The sequence below is a fragment of the Anolis carolinensis genome, chromosome 1 (genome assembly GCF_035594765.1).
Source record: "Anolis carolinensis isolate JA03-04 chromosome 1, rAnoCar3.1.pri, whole genome shotgun sequence".
NCBI lineage: Eukaryota > Metazoa > Chordata > Lepidosauria > Squamata > Dactyloidae > Anolis > Anolis carolinensis.
This window is the reverse complement of record NC_085841.1, coordinates 4,732,484-4,749,107: the sequence shown is the minus strand read 5'-3', so window position 1 is coordinate 4,749,107 and position 16,624 is coordinate 4,732,484. Positions and strand designations below refer to the sequence as shown.

The window sequence follows — 16,624 nt, the reverse complement described above, 5'->3', positions numbered from 1 at the left end:
ACGCTGGGCTTCTTTCATGTAGATAAAGAACATACCAACTTCAAACTGAAGCAGTTCTCTCCTTGAAGTAGTCAAACACACAGCACTCCTTACACCGAGGCATTCTTTACACAGAAAGAAGTCTTCACACAGGAGGAGCAACTAACTCACAGGCACACTGGCTTATATTACCCTACTAGTTTTGCTTAATCATTGCATTATTTTAACTCTTTCAGTGCCTGTATATCATTTTTTGTAATTAAAAATACACTGTTAATTTTCAATATTTCTGACACGTAGATTCCAACAGACCTCACAATTTCTGAGGATGCCTGCCATAGATGTGGGCAAAACGTCAGGAGAGAATGCTTCTGGAACATGGCCATACAGCTTGGAAAACTCACAGCAACCCAATGATTCCAGCCATGAAAACCTTCAACAACACAAGGCTAAAGTTACTATAGGTTGAGTGGCCCGTGTCAGGAATCGAAAATCCGAATTACTTCAAGATCTGAAATAATCCATATCGATGGGTTGAGAAAGTGACCTGCTTTTTACTGGTTCAAAGTATACTAACTTTGTTTCATACACTAAAATATTTTAAAATACTGTGTATAAAATTACCTTCAGGCTGTGTGCATAAGGTGGATATGAAACAGAAATGAATTTTGTGCCAAGATATTCATTATGTACCAAGATATTCATTATGTACATATTTACAAAGACAGGTATTACAAAATCCAAAACACTTCTTGCCACAAGCATTTTGGGTAAAAGATACCCACACTGCATACCCAAACTTAGTTTCATGAAAATAGTATTTTAAAGTTTTGTATAAAATTACCTTCAGGCTATGTATGCATAAGAAACACAAATATATTTCATGCATAGACTTGGGTCCCATCAACAAAATATCTCATTATGTACATATTTGTAGGTATGGGTACTCCAAAATCCTAAAGTAAATCCTACACGTATCTGGCCCGAAGCATTTAGGATAAGGGATAGCGATATTCAACTTGTATCTGTAGCAACAGTCCTCCAAAAACAAGCTTGTTGGTTTTAAGCTGAGAGTAATGAACAGTTTTATTTTGATGGTTGACATAGTTAATATACACCTGTCCACACAAGCAAGTATAGAAAGGAAAAAGTTTTTGCAACTGAGAAAGAAGATAATACATCTCATCCTTTAAAATTCAAGCCCAGAAGTGAACATTGGATTATTCAAGGTGGGCAAAACGTCAGGAGAGAATGCTTCTGGACCATGGCGTAAAGCCCGGAAAACTCACAGCAACCCAGTGATTCTGGCCATGAAGGTCTTCGACAACACACTGAACATCCCTATGGGGAGAAACTGTTCCAAGCACAACCTCTGAGGATGCCTGCCATAGATGTGGGAGAAACGTCAGGAGAAAATGCTTCTGGAACATGGTCATACAGCCTGGAAAATTCACAGCAACCCAGTGATTATGGCCATGAAAGTCTTCAACAACACACTGAACATCCCTACAGGGAAAAACTGTTTCGAGCACAACCTCTGAGGCTGCCTGCCGTAGATGTGGGAGAAACGTCAGGAGAGACTGCTTCTGTAACAAGGTCATACAGCCCAGAAAACTCACAGCAACCCAGTGATTCTGGCCATGAAGGTCTTCAACAACACACTGAACATCACTATGGGGAGAAACTGTTCCAAGCACAACCTCTGAGGATGCCTGCCATAGATATGGGAGTAACGTCAGGAGAGAATGCTTCTGGAACATGACCGTACAACCCGGAAAACTCACAGCAACCCAGTGATTACGGCCATGAAAGCCTTCGACAACACAAAGCAAATATTGGTATTATCAGTTTATTTGGACACATGGGAACTGGCCCATCTAGCACCCACATCGCCAGCCAAACAATAGTAATAATAATAAGGGCCTTCTTCTTTTCTCCCTGTGCCCTCCATCTCTGCCAGTCCAAACCAAGCCTTCCGTGGGGCAAATCGCCAGGCAAATGAATCAGGCTGATGAGGGAACAGGCCCCAAAGGCAAAACACCCAGAAGCAGAGCTGTGGTAGCCAAATGTGGTTACAGGCATTGCATAAAAAGCCAACTGAAATCACAGACTAAACTGCTTTCTGCTAGATTCCGGTCTTCACAGCTGCCGCCACCACTTCCTCTGGCGCATCAGATTTTGCCACAAAACAAATGCTGTCAGGATACTATGATTAGAATGCAAGACTATCAACCTGTAGAGTGTCATATTGCATGTCAACAAAATTACGCACTTTTAATTTTGCTGCATAGGGAAGCTGATGAAGAAACGCAACCTACAAACTATCTACAGACCCGCAAAGAAAATCCAACAAATGCTACGTTCAGCGAAGGACAGGAAGGATCCTCTCATGCGGTATACCATGCAGCTGTAGACAAGTCTCCATAGGGACCACCAAACGCAGCAGCATTGCCCAAACACGAATCAAGGAACATGAAAGGCACTACAGACTAACTCAACCAGAGAAGTCATCCATAGCGGAGCACCTGATGAACCAACACAGCATATAATTTGACAACACAGAAATGCTGGAGCACTCTCACAACCACCATTTCAGACTACACAGAGAAGCCACTGAAATCCACAAGCATATGGACAATTTCAACAGAAAGGAGGAAATGAAAATGAACAAAATCTGGCCACCAGTATTAAAAGATCCTAAAATCTGGACAGTAAATAAATAACAACACTCAGAAAACAGAGGAACTCCAGACATGAAACAATCAGGGCCAGTTAATACCTCCCAACAAAGGATCCCCCTAATTGCTGTTAGGAATTGTGGGAGTTGAAGTCCAAAACACCTGGAGGGCCCAAGTTTGCTCATACCTTGGGTAGAGATTGAGAAAAGTCAAAGTCCCACTCTTAGCTGCTTTGGTCAGACCTCATCTGGAATAACACCAGTTCTGGGCAAAGCCATTCAAGAAGGATATTGACCAACTGGAAGGCGTCCAGAGAAGGGCGACCAAAATAGTCCAAGGTTTGAATATCAAGAATCCCTCTGAGGAGCTGCAAGTGTTTAGCTTGGATCAAGATGAAAAATTAGGTTTTAATTGGGAAGAGGTGACTTGGGATAGGATTTTAAAATTAGAAAAGAAAGTAATATCAAATATCTATAATATTTTACTTACCTGGTGGACTGAAATGGAACAGGTTAAAAATTGTATGATAAAATGGGCCCAAAATTTAAGAAGACCAGTGCAAATGAAAGAATGGGAGCAAATGTGGAACAAAAAATTAAAATATACATATGCAGCTTGGAGAAAAGACGGCTGAGAGAAAGGGACACAAGAGCCATGTTTAAATATTTGGATGTCATATTGTTTTCTATTGGATTCAAACTGCAGGCAAAAAAATTCTACGTGAATATTTGGAAGAATTTCCTCAGGGTACGAGATATTCAGCAGTGAATGTACTGCCTTGGATTTGGGTGGAGGTTTTTAAGCAGAGGCTGGATGGTCATCTGTCAAGAGGGTTCTGATTGTGTGTTCCTGCAGTGCAAAAAGGTTGAACTGGATAGCCCTTAGGTAAGTGTTTCTCAACCTGGATATCAGGACCCTTGGGGGGTCGCAAGGGGAGTTTATTTATTATTTATTTTATTTACAACATTTCTACCCTGCCCTTCTCACCCGAGGGGACTCAAGGCGGTTTACAATAACCGGCAAAATTCAATGCCAAACAGATCAATAAAAACAGCAACACATCTAAAACCATTAACAATAATCCATAAAATACATTAGTCAAGCTTAAAACATATACCCTGTTTCCCCGAAAATAAGACGGTGTCTTATATTAATTTTTGCTCCCAAATTTCCCCTTGGTCTTATTTTCAGGGGATGTCTTATTTTTCAATGAAGAAGAATTCACATTTATTGTTGAACAAAAAAATGAACGTTTATTATATACTGTACAGTAGTTGTCATCATAAACCAGCATAACCAGACAAACTGTAAATCCTATCAAAAATTTCTTGTTACTACTATTATCTCCATGTAAAACAATCTATGGTACGTACGTTTACCAATCCTGCATGCTCTGGTGTTCTGCTTGGCGGACATGCTTTCAAACAAAAACTTTGCTAGGTCTTATTTTTGGAGGAGGCCTTATATTTAGCAATTCAGCAAAACCTCTACTAGGTCTTATTTTCTGGGGAAGTCTTATTTTAGGGGAAACAGAGTAGTTACTTAAAACATATAGTTCAGAGGGGTTGCCAAAGACCAGTATTTTCTGTTGGTAATGGGGGTTCTGTGTGGGAAGTTTGGCCCAATTCGATCATTGGTGGGGTTCAAGGGGTTCTTTGATTGTAGGTGAACTATAAATCCCAGCAAGTACAACTCCCAAATGTCAAGGTCTATTTTCCCAAACTCCGCCAGCGTTCAAAATTTGGGCATAATGAGGGTTTGTGCCAAGTTTGGTCCAAATCCATTGTTTGAGTCCACAGTGCACTCTGGATGTAGGTGAACTACAACTCCCAAACTCAAGGTCAATGCCCACCAAACCCTTCCAGTATTTCCTGTTGTTCATGGGAGTTTTGTGTGCCAAGTTTGGTTCAGTTCCATCGTTGGTGGAGTTCAGAATGCTCTTTGATTGTAGGTGAATTATAAATCCCAGCAACTACAACTCCCAAACGACAAAATCAATTTCCCCCCTAACTCCACCAGTATTCAAATTTGGGAGTATCAGGCATCAGGTCCAGTGAATGAAAATACATCCTGCATATCAGATATTTACATTATGATTCATAACAGTAGCAAAATGACGGTGATGAAGTAACAATGAAAATAATTTTATGGTTGGGGGGGTCACCACAACATGAGGAACCGTATTAAGGGGCCATGTCATTATGAAGGTTAAGAACCACTGCCTTAGGGTCTCTTTCAATACTATGATTCTGTTTGCATTGACTTGTCTTTTGACTAGTTTTAAAACTACCGTATATACTCGAGTATAAGCCGATCCGAATATAAACCGAGGCACCTAATTTTACCACAAAAAACCCTGGGAAAACATTGACTCCAGTATAAGCCGAGATACCAATAAAATTACATTAATTGAGGCATCAGTAGTTTAAATGTTTTTGATTCTTTACATCAAACTGTAATTTAAGATATGACTGTTCAATTCTGATTAAATCATTATTTTCATCTTTTTCAATGTAAATGTGCTTATGTATCCTTTTAATAATAATAGAGTGAAATAATAGAGTGTAATAATAATAATAAATGAAGTAAAGTAATAAATGTAAATAATAGAGTAAAATAATAAATGTATTGGGTTGTTGTATGTCTTTCGGGCTGTGTGGCCATGTTCCAGAAGTATTCTCTCCTGACGTTTCGCCCACATCTATGGCAGGCATCCTCAGAGGTTGTGAGGTACCTCTGAGGATGCCTGCCATAGATGTGGGCGAAACGTCAGGAGAGAATACTTCTGGAACATGGCCACACAGCCCGAAAGACATACAACAACCCTGTGATCCTGGCCATGAAAGCCTTCGACAACACAATAAATGTATTAATAATAATAAAAATAGAGTAAAATAAATGTAAAAGTAACAACAATAGAGTAAAATAATAAATGTAATAATAATAATTAATAGAGTAAAATAATAAATGTAACAATACCAATAATAATAGAGAAAAAATAATAAATATACCATATATACTGGAGCAGGGGTCCCCAAACTAAGGCCCGGGGGCCAGATGCGGCCCTCCAAGGTCATTTACCTGGCCCCGCCCTCAGTTTTATAATATAATATTTTATATCATTTTAATAATATAACATAATATATACATATAATATTGATAGTAATATTATAATGTAATACAATGTAATACTAATACCATATAATAATATTAATTATATATTATATATTACATATAATATTACTAATAATATTACAGTATAGTGGTATAATTCAATATAGTAATATATAATGCTAATACTATTCTATGCTAAACTATAATATATTATATATACATATAAATTGTAAGCCACTCTGAGTCCCCTTCGGGGTGAGAAGGACAGTATATAAATGTAGTAAATAAATAAATAATAATAAATAAATTTTTGACTTAGGCTCGCCCAAAATCTGAAATGACTTGAAGGCCCACAACAACAATAATCCTAATTAACTTGACTATCTCATTGGCCAGAAGCAGGTCCACACTTCCCATTGAAATCCTGAACGGTTTGAGTTGGTTAAAATTGTTTTTATTTTTAAATATTGTATTTTTCTTTCATTGTTGTTGTTGTTGTTGTTTTTGCACTACAAATAAGACACATGCAGTGTGCATAGGAATTTGTTCATTTTTTTTTTCCCAAATGTTAATTCGGCCCCTTAACAGTCTGAAGGATTATGGACTGGCCCTCGGCTTTAAAAGTTTGGGGACCCCTGTACTGGAGTATAAGCCAACCTGAATATAAGCCCTGAATATATACCCTCAGCTGAGTATAAGCCAAAGGTTTTTTTTTCAGTCCTAAAAAAGGGCTGAAAAGCTAGGCTTATACTCGCGTATATACAGTATCTTGTTTTGATATGTTTTTAGATTGTTTTCCACTGTTTACATTGATTTTCCTGTAAACCCTCCAGAGAGCCCTCAGGAAAACAGTGTGGAATATTAAATAATATAATATGTAAATAGACAAAACACTTCACTTTTGATATATGCCTCCCACTGTGTCTGTTTTGGACCCTAGATCTCCACTTTCAAAAAAGAATAGCAAGAAGAAGGCCTGCCTCAAAAAGTTGTTTAGACATCCCTTTTGCAACTGAAATGTTTCTCTCACCGTTCGTGGACTGTTTGTACTATGGTTTTGCTGCCAAGACGATTTGGCTGCACACCACTGAACCCTGAATGAAGATAAACCAGAGCTGCTGGAATGAAGAAGAAAAGAGCACATCAAAACAAAAGGCAGATCTCTGGGTGAAGAGTCTTTTCGCACTGTATGGTTTAGGATGATGGGGCTGCTAAAGGGAGGAAAAGTCAGAAACGTGGGAGATCAACGTAAATACCAAGAGGCACTAGTCAGAACTCCCACTCCGCATTCCCCAGTTGGGCCTTTGGCTGTCAGAACAACGGCTGGACCCATCCATTTAGTATCGATTCCATCCAACAGCGAAGACAGCCTATGATAATAAATTATTTTGATAAGCCATTGGCAGAAGGACAAGGCCAAGCGTCATCCCCAAAGGGACACAAGAGCCGGAAACCAAAAGCAATAGAAGTTTAGTCATCCAATTAAAGATTGGCTGAATTAAATAGTCCTGGTGCACATACTCAGAAGCAAGTCAGGCTAAACACAATGGGCTTTATCTATGGCAGTTGGAAAACATACTGACTCGACCTTCATAGATATTCCTAGTACCAAACAGTGTGGATTTTGTTTAAATTTTTTACTTTTAATAAAGTAAAGGTATGGAATGAATGGACTGAATTATTTATGTGTTTTAAACTTTGTATAATGTTTTTATTAAGTATTTTAATTGATGTAATTATGCTGTTTGATTTTATTGAATTCTGTTTCTGGGCATTGAATTTTGCCAACCCCTGTAAGCAGCCTTGAGTCCCTACGGGTAAGAAAGGCAGGGTAAAAATGTTGTAAATAAATAAAAAAAATAAAAGGGATTCGTTTCTGTCATCATTATCACACTATAACACTAAAATTTTAGTGTTATAGTGTGATAATGATGATAATGATAATAATAATAATTAATAATTAATAATAAATACATCACACAGTCCTAAATGCTTGGAAAGTGTTCGACTTGTGATTCTGTGATATGAAATCCAACATATATATCTTGTTTGCTGTGTCATACTCTTTGTGTTAACAATAATAATAATGTTACCCTCAGAGCTCAAGACAGGTTATAACATAGTAAAAATACACATATATAAAACATACTAAAATACACATCATATATTTATTTATTTTGTATCAAAAGCATTGCATAAATTAGTATAAAACTGATAAAAATTATTGAAGGTTATAAGTAAGCACAAACAAATATAGTTCAGAGTCAATAAAATGGGTTTAAATCCACAAGAGCAGTGTACGTGAAGTCCTAAAGCAAGAGTCTAAGAAAGTCACCCAAAGAACGTAGTCCAAACCAGATATCGAACTCAGTCCCATGAAAAGCATCAAGAATAGTCCAAACAAAATTCAATTCCAAGGCATGAAACAAACTGGAACCACAGGAAACAAGACTAGAATGCAGGATCAAACTCCCAAGTAATCCAAGGTAATGGAAATCGAAACGGCAAGGTTACTGGAACCTTCAACTGGATTCAGCGATAAACAAGACTGGAACTTGAAGCAAAATACAAAGACACAGGAACACGGAGCAAAAATCTTTCTCTCTTGAATTGCAAAGTTGCCACCTCTACCGTAGCAGAAAAGGACCAGGCATTTAAGGAAAATCCAAGGTCTTTCTTTCATGAGAAAACTCTTTCTCTCATGAGAAAACTATTCATTAGAGCGCTTCAAAAGAAGACATTTACTTTTCCGTAAACATTCTCGTTTCCTCCTTTGGTGAGTTATCGCCTCCCTCCTGTCAAACACATTATCCTTCTCTAAACTAGAATGTCCATCTGACACCTGTTGAACTGGCCTTGACTGTGGAGAAGAATGTGGTTCAAACTGCCTGCTTGCAACCATTCTGTCTCTGGTCCCAGAATCCACTGGAACAGACTCTGGCTGCATCTCAGGCCAGAGGAGGTCCAACCATAAGGCGAAATAGGCATTTGCCTGTGGCGCCATCGTCCCGGGGGCACCATCGTCCTGGGAGGAGGGCACCACTCTCCACCTCCTTCTCTTTCGGGCCTTCCAGCGGCCACGCTGGGCCTTCCGGCCAGCGCAGACCCACCTTCGCACCACGCAAGCCCACCTTTGGGGCCTTCAGAGATTGTGAGGTCTGTAGGAACTTGGAAGCTAGGTATGTGGGGTTTATATATCTGTAGAAGGTCCAGGGTGGGAGAAAGAACTTTTCTTTGAAGCAGGTGTGAATGTTGTAATTAATCACCTTGATTAGCATTTAATGGCCCTGTGGCTTCAAGGCCTGGCTTCTTCTTGCCTGGGAGAATCTTTTTTTGGGAGGAGTTAGCTGTCCCTGATTGTTTTTTTTTTTATTTTATTTTATTGAAGGGTAAGTGCAATACATGAACACAATTTTAAAAACAAATGACAGTGAAGGATAACTAAGAAGGGAAACAAGGGAAAGGGGGGGGGGGTAGAGGGGAAAGAACACCTGGGGATCAACACGAAAGGGGTAGGGGTACAATGATGACTTCCATTCTATCCCCTTTTCGGAAAACAATTTCATTAGTGTATAATTGTTACTATGTCCCGGTTCAATTTACTGTTTTAAGTTTTCATTAATGTACATATCAAATTTTTCCCAATTTGTAGTTTTAATCAATTTTCCTCTACTTGTTTTCAAATAAAAAGTTAATTTGTCCATGTCCTTAATTTCTTCTACCTTTTCCAACCAATTTTCCAGTTGCGGAATCTCTTCTGTTCTCCATCTTTTTGCGATTGTTATTCTTGCTGCGGTACATATATACATAAATAGTTTATCCTCATTAGTATCTAGTTTCAGCGATGTATCTAATAGCCCCAATAGGTAATACTCAGGTTTCATTGGGAATTTCACATTCAAAATTTTTTGCGACTCTACGTGGATCATTTTCCAAAATTTTTGTAACCTTTCCCTGTCCCTGATTGTTTACTGTCTGGATTTCTTCTGTTTTCAGAGTGTTGTTCTTTATTTATTGTCCTGATTTTAGGGGGTTTTTTTTAATACTGAGGGCTATCTGGGTTATCTAAGTCCACACTGCCCTATATCCCTGTTCAATGCTTAGTGCTAAATTTGCAAATATAGTAATTCCTACATAACATTACCATGTATTGAACTGCTTTTTCTATTGATTTGTTGTAAAACATGATGTTTTGGTGCTTAATTTTTAAAATCATAATGTAATTTGATGTTTTATAGGCTTTTCCTTTATACTTCCTTATTATCCAACATTTTCGCTTATCCAACGCTTTTATTTTTCAGTGATTGGTTGGGGGGGGGGGCGCCAAAATTCTGTTCGCCTACACTTGAAAAATACCTAGGGCCGGCTCTGTCTCAGGCCCAAACTCAGAGTCCTCTGGCAAAACAGGTGCAGGGACAATGACTGGCTGAATGGGCCCAATCTCAGGCTCAGGCTAGGCTACTACAATAGAATAGAGTTGGAAGAGACCCCAAACGCCATTCAGTCCAACCCCATCATCCCAGGCAGGAAGACACAATCCAAGCCCTCTTAACAGACATCAATTCAGCCTTCATTTTTTTTTAAAAAAAAAAAACCCTTAAAAGGAGACTCTACTATACATTGAACAACTCTTACCATCATGAAATCTTTCCTAATATTTAGTTGGAATAATGCACAATGCAGTGTGGTACAGAATAAGGTGACTGGTGTTGGGAGGCACTGGAATGATTATAAAGTAGATGAGCCTTCCACAAACAAAGCCCTTCCATTCCAGAAAGACAGAATCTGGAATGAATCCAGTTTGAGAAGTGACCATTTGTTCCTACCCTCTTCTTTTTCTTTGACAGCCTTTTACCCAATGACTGATTTTATCAAAAGTCCAAGCAGATAACATTTACGAAATCACTCCCATCCCTGTGTTTACTGACACCTTCAAAGAATTCTGAAAGTTTAGGGAGATTTACCTTTGTACCTTTGTCAATGTGAATGGCCAGGGCGTTTCAGGGTCTCTCACTATCTTACCTCTTTCATCTTAATAAACCTGTTCATATGCTTTCCGTATGGTGTTTTAATTTATTTTAGGTTAACTATTACAGAAGTATTCACACATGTATTTTTGGTTTTATATCTCATTGTCGATATGGACAGCGGAATAATCAATAAACAGATCTAGCTTTATACCTGCCACTCCAAAAGGGTGGACTTTGGCATACATCCTTACCAAAAATCACACAAATCTAATGTTGTTTAATTTTATGCATTTTCTTTTTGCATGGACTAATTAAATATGTTTGCGTTCCGTATCTCCAGCATATACTGACAACTGACAACCCTCCAGCGACACAAACTAATATCCTGATATTTACACAGCAAGTAGCTTCATTGGTTTTTCTTTTTTTTTATTCATTATTACTGAAAATAAAATGGTAGAGAGGGAAAAAAGAAGTGAAAGGAAGAAAAAAAAGAGAAATATAGTATGTGCTATCTTTCCTTTTACAATGAAAGTGGTGGAACAATTTAATGATAGAAAAGTAGGAATGAGAGCAAAAAAGAAGAAAGCGTAAAAGAATTAAAAAGAAATAAAAATAATTAAAATAAATTTAATAATGATTGAAAAATAAAGAAAGGGGGTACAGTTCTTTCTTTTTCTTCTTTATATAAAACTAATTATAAAAATAGGAATAGAGAAAAAATAAAAATAAAAAATAAAAAGAGGGGAAACAGCAGGGATCAAACATGTTTTAAAGACTATATAAATTCAGATAATAGTAAAACATTCATTTGATTACATATAAGTTGTGAAGAGAACTATGTAAAGAAGGAACACTATCAAGGACCTATCCCAAGAGGAAGAGATTGGAAGTCAACAATCAACCCTGTTTGTTCGATCCCTCCCATTAGTTTTTCAAAAGACAGGGTGGTTTTTATTCTTAAAATCCTAACCTGAGTTAGGCACCCAAAGGACGACTGCTTTTATCCAAATGTAATCTAAAACCTCTGTTGTGGGTTCCCTCAATTCACAATAGCTAGGTGGTGAAAGTTTTTATTTAGACATTTCTCCATATACAATAATGCTACCTTCTCCTATCTTGTTTACATTGATATTTATTTTCTATCATTTTTCCCAACAGATATTGTTGTGATTTTCTCTGCTTCCCTGCTTTGGCATGGAATGATCCGCTAGAAAATCCGAAATAAACAAACGCAGGCGATCCAGAGATGGAGCTGTGTTAATCTGCCGCAGGGGAAAACAATGAGTCTTATGACTCCTTAAACACTTTAACAAATTTATTGTAGGATAAGCTTCGTCCACTGTATTAAGTGCAACCCTAAACTACTTGATAATGGTAGGAAGTACTGCAGACTCTATCCGTAAAATTATGCTGTAAGAATTGTTTTAGTCTTGAAGGTACCACGGAATTGTGATTTCTTGGTCTCCAATCACTAGTGTATTTCAATGTGGTTGGCGTCATATACTGGATTTTAATTGTGAATTTTTAATACTGTTTATACTCAATTATATTTTAATATTTGCATATTTGTATATTTCAACTCATATGCTAATGCTTTTATGTCAAACTTCTTTGGAGAGATAAAGTGGGGTATAAATAATTATAATTATAATAATCACCTTTCTTATCTTTTTACTTTTTTCACAGAGAAAGGGATTTAAGGAATAAGGTAGAAGCACTCGTGAATTGGAGAGCCCTTATAACCAGCAAGATCAGGTCAATGTTTCGATCCAACTACTATAATTATATTATTTATAGCCCTCCTTTTTCTCCTGACACAGGACTTAAAATGGGTCCCTAGCACCTAATTGAATGAAACTACATTAAAGAACTGCTACCCTGAACACCCAGAATTGTTAGCAATAATAACAATAAAATCCTCTGTCTACCCTGAGAATTGAATTGTCAGTATCAATTAATTCTTTAAGTAATAGGTACTTGGGACACATGTCTCATCCAGTGTTGTTGAGACAAATAAGCATAATATAAGTTGACTAACCCTCATCTAAAATGTTTCAGATCAGAAGTGTTTTGTATTTCAGGATATTTGCATCTACATAATGAGACATCTTGGCAATGGGACCCAAGTCTAAGCACGACATTCATTTATGCTTCTTATACACAGAGCCTGAAGGTAATTTTGTACAGTTTGGGTGCATTGAACCTTCAGAAATCAATGGTTTTGATATGGATTTCAGCGCATTTCCAGATTAAGGAATTTCAACCTGTATTCCTCCTCTTTTCTCCCGACATGGGAGTCCAAAGTAGATTAAAATTTAATTGAATTAGAAAGAACCAATATCTCAGCCTCAGAGGACAAGAAAGGCAAACCTCTTCTGAACAAATCTGGCCAAGAAAACCCATCATAGGCTCACAATCGGTCCACAACAATTTGGAAGTGATACAGCAACAACAAATCCTGAAGATTTATAACAACAACAACAACATGACAACAACCACTCTTTCTACTGGAGAGCAGAAGATTGCAATGCACCTATTAATTTTTTAAAAATTAACATAAGTAATAAGTACTTGGGACGCACTTTGGGTCCACTGTTGGAGGTTAAGATAAAGTAAACAAATATAAAACATGTATTTTTATTAAAAATACATTTTAATATGTGTATTTGTGATATTTTTACAATGTTCATGTGTTACCCGCCTCCAGCCACAAGGAGAAGTGGGTAAGAAATAAAATTATTATTATTAATAATAGAGTCAGATGAAATATACTATATTGAACTTGGGCTTTCTGGTTAGGAAATCACTTCCCTCTTGTAAATGCCTTCCCTGATTTATCATCATCGACATTATGATTATTATTTATCTATTTTAACAGTATTGGGAGCTAAAGCTATCCACAACTTGAAAAGCAATACAAGCCTTAAAAAAGGTAAACTAAGTCAATAAAAATACCATTATCAATCACAATCATCAACTGCTTTACTGCAAGTCGCTTCTGGCGTGAGATAATCAGCCATCTACGAAGACGTTACTCAGGGGATGCCTGGATGAGTTACGATCTTAACGAGAGGCTTCTCTCTTGACCAGCTACTGCCAGAACAGACAGAGAGTTTCATCTATGCTGACGATCATGCCATCACCACTCAAGCAGGGAGCTTTGAAATGAAGCTCTCCAAAGCTTTAGGTGCTCTTACTGCCTATTACAGGAGAAATCAGCTGATCCCAAATCCATCTAAAACAAAGACGTGTGCTTTCCACCTTAAGAACAGACAAGCACCTCGAGTTCTGAGGATTACCTAGGAAGGAATCCCACTGGAGCATTGCAGCACACCAAGATACCTGAGAGTTACCTTGGACAGTGATCTGACTTATAAGAACCATTGCTTGAATATCAAGCAAAAAGTGAGTGCTAGAAATAATATTTATTTATTTATTTATTATATCACTTCTACCCCACCCTTCTCACCCATCAGGGGACTCAGAGCGGCTTACAATATAAACATATACATCAAAAACAGTTTACATCAAATTTAAAAATCAATTACGATTAAAAATTACAATAAAATCAGGAGCATATCATATGAAAGCTGACTGGCACAACCTGGGGATCACAACCAGACACAGTGAAGGCATCTACACTTGCGCTTTGCTATGCTGCTGCTGAATACACATGCCCGGTATGGAATACATCTCAACACGTTAAAACAGAGGATGTGACTCTTAATGAGACATGATGCATTATCACAGGATGCCTATGCCCTACACCGCTGGAGAAATGTTTAGCCAGTATTGCACCACCTGACATCCATCAGGAGGTAGCAGCCTATAATGAAAGGACCAAGGCATTGACATCTCCAGCCCATCCTCTGTTTAGATATCAACCAGCATGCCAACGTCTTAAATCAAGAAACAGTTTCTAGGATCTGCAGAGATACTAACAGGAATATTTCAGCAAGCAAGAGTCCAAAACCAGATGAGAAACTCCTCCCTGGGCATACAGAAGACTGGGCAACTTGGAAGGCACTCTGGCACCACAAGATACAGAGTCAATCTTAAGAAAAGGGCTACAAAGCGGTGTCCACGACATGCGACTGTGCAGAAGAGTAAACCACAGACGACTTACTACAATGCAGCCTGACCCAGTCACATCCACAATGGAGGACCTCCTCACAGGAACATCAGAGGAACTCCAAGTGGCCAGCTTCTGGTCAAAGGAAATTTATCATAACACCAAGTATTTAACTTTGTGAGGTTTTTTTTATACATTATAGCTGTACTCTCAATTTGGTTCTGACACAATAAATAATAATACTGGTGGTGGCGCAGTGTGTTAAAGCGCTGAGATGCTGAACTTGCGGACCAAAAGGTCCCAGGTTCAAATCCCGGGAGCGGAATGAGCGCCCGCTGTTAGCCCCAGCTCCTGCCCACCTAGAGGTTCAAAAACATGCAAATGTGAGTAGATCAATAGGTACCGCTCCGGCGGGAAGGTAATGGCGCTCCATGCAGTCATGCCAGTGGCCACATGACCTTGGAGGTGTCTACGGACAACGCCGGCTCTTTGGCTTAGAAATGAAGATGAGCACCAATCCCCAGAGTCGGTCACGACTCGACTTAACTTCAGGGGAAAACCTTTACCTTTACCAACCTTACAGTCTCACTTATCCAAGCATCACTTATCCAATGTTCTGTATTATCCAAGGCAGTCTCTCTTGTTTTGGTAGTAAATGTTGCAATTTTTTGGTGTTAAATTCGTAAATACAGTAATTACTACATAACATAACATTACTGTGTATTGAACTGCTTTTTATGTCAATTTGTTGTAAAACATGATGTTTTGATGCTTAATTTGTAAAATCATAATGTAATTTGATGTTTAATAGGCTTTTATCTTAATCCCTCCGTATTATCCAACATTTTCGCTTATCCAATGTTCTGCCGGCCCGTTTATGTTGGATAGGTGAGACTCTACTGTAATAATGAATAATCACCATCTTTCAAAAAAAAAAGCAAACCAACAATTAGAAGTAAAATACAAGAAAACTGATTCACTCTGAGAAACAATTCAGTAAAAATATTATTTTAAATCATTATTATTTATACAGTAGAGTCTCACTTATCCAAGCCTCGCTTATCCAAGCTTCTGGATAATCCAAGCCATTTTTGTTGTCAATGTTTTCAATATATCATATTTTGGTGCTAAATTCGTAAATACAGTAATAACAACATAACATTACTGTGTATTCAACTACTTTTTCTGTCAATTTGTTGTAAAACATGATGTTTTGATGCTTAATTTGTAAAATCATAACCTAATTTGATGTTTAATAGGCTTTTCCTTAATCCCTCCTTATTATCCAAGATATTTGCTTATCCAAGCTTCTGCCGGCCCATTTAGCTTGGAAGTGAGACTCTACTGTATCTCTCTTTTTTTGACAATATTAGCAGCCAAATCTGCATAACTTAGAAACCAATACAAGCCTATATAACAGGCATGGGCCAACTTGGGCCCTCCAGGTGTTTTGGACTTCAACTCCCACAATCCCACATTATTATTTATATCTCTCTTTTTTGACAATATTAGCAGCCAAATCTGCATAACTTAGAAACCAATACAAGCCTATATAACAGGCATGGGCCAACTTGGGCCCTCCAGGTGTTTTGGACTACAACTCCCACAATTCCTAACAGCCTACCGGCTGTTAGTCCAAAACACCTGGAGGGCCCAAGTTGGCCCATGCATGGCATAATGTATCAATAGCACAACTTTCAAAGCAATTATTAAAAAATAATTAAATGAAAAATACCATTATAAGTCATTATCATCAGCATAAGGTATCTATAACACAACTTGCGAAGCAATACAATCCCTCAGAAGGT

General features: G+C 37.9%; 1 protein-coding gene across 3 annotated transcripts in view; it reads right to left on the bottom strand.

Annotated features, from left to right (window-relative positions):
- Window positions 1-16,624, bottom strand: part of extl3 (exostosin like glycosyltransferase 3) — a 212,458-nt gene that overhangs the window by 161,753 nt on the left and 34,081 nt on the right. The window lies entirely within an intron of this gene.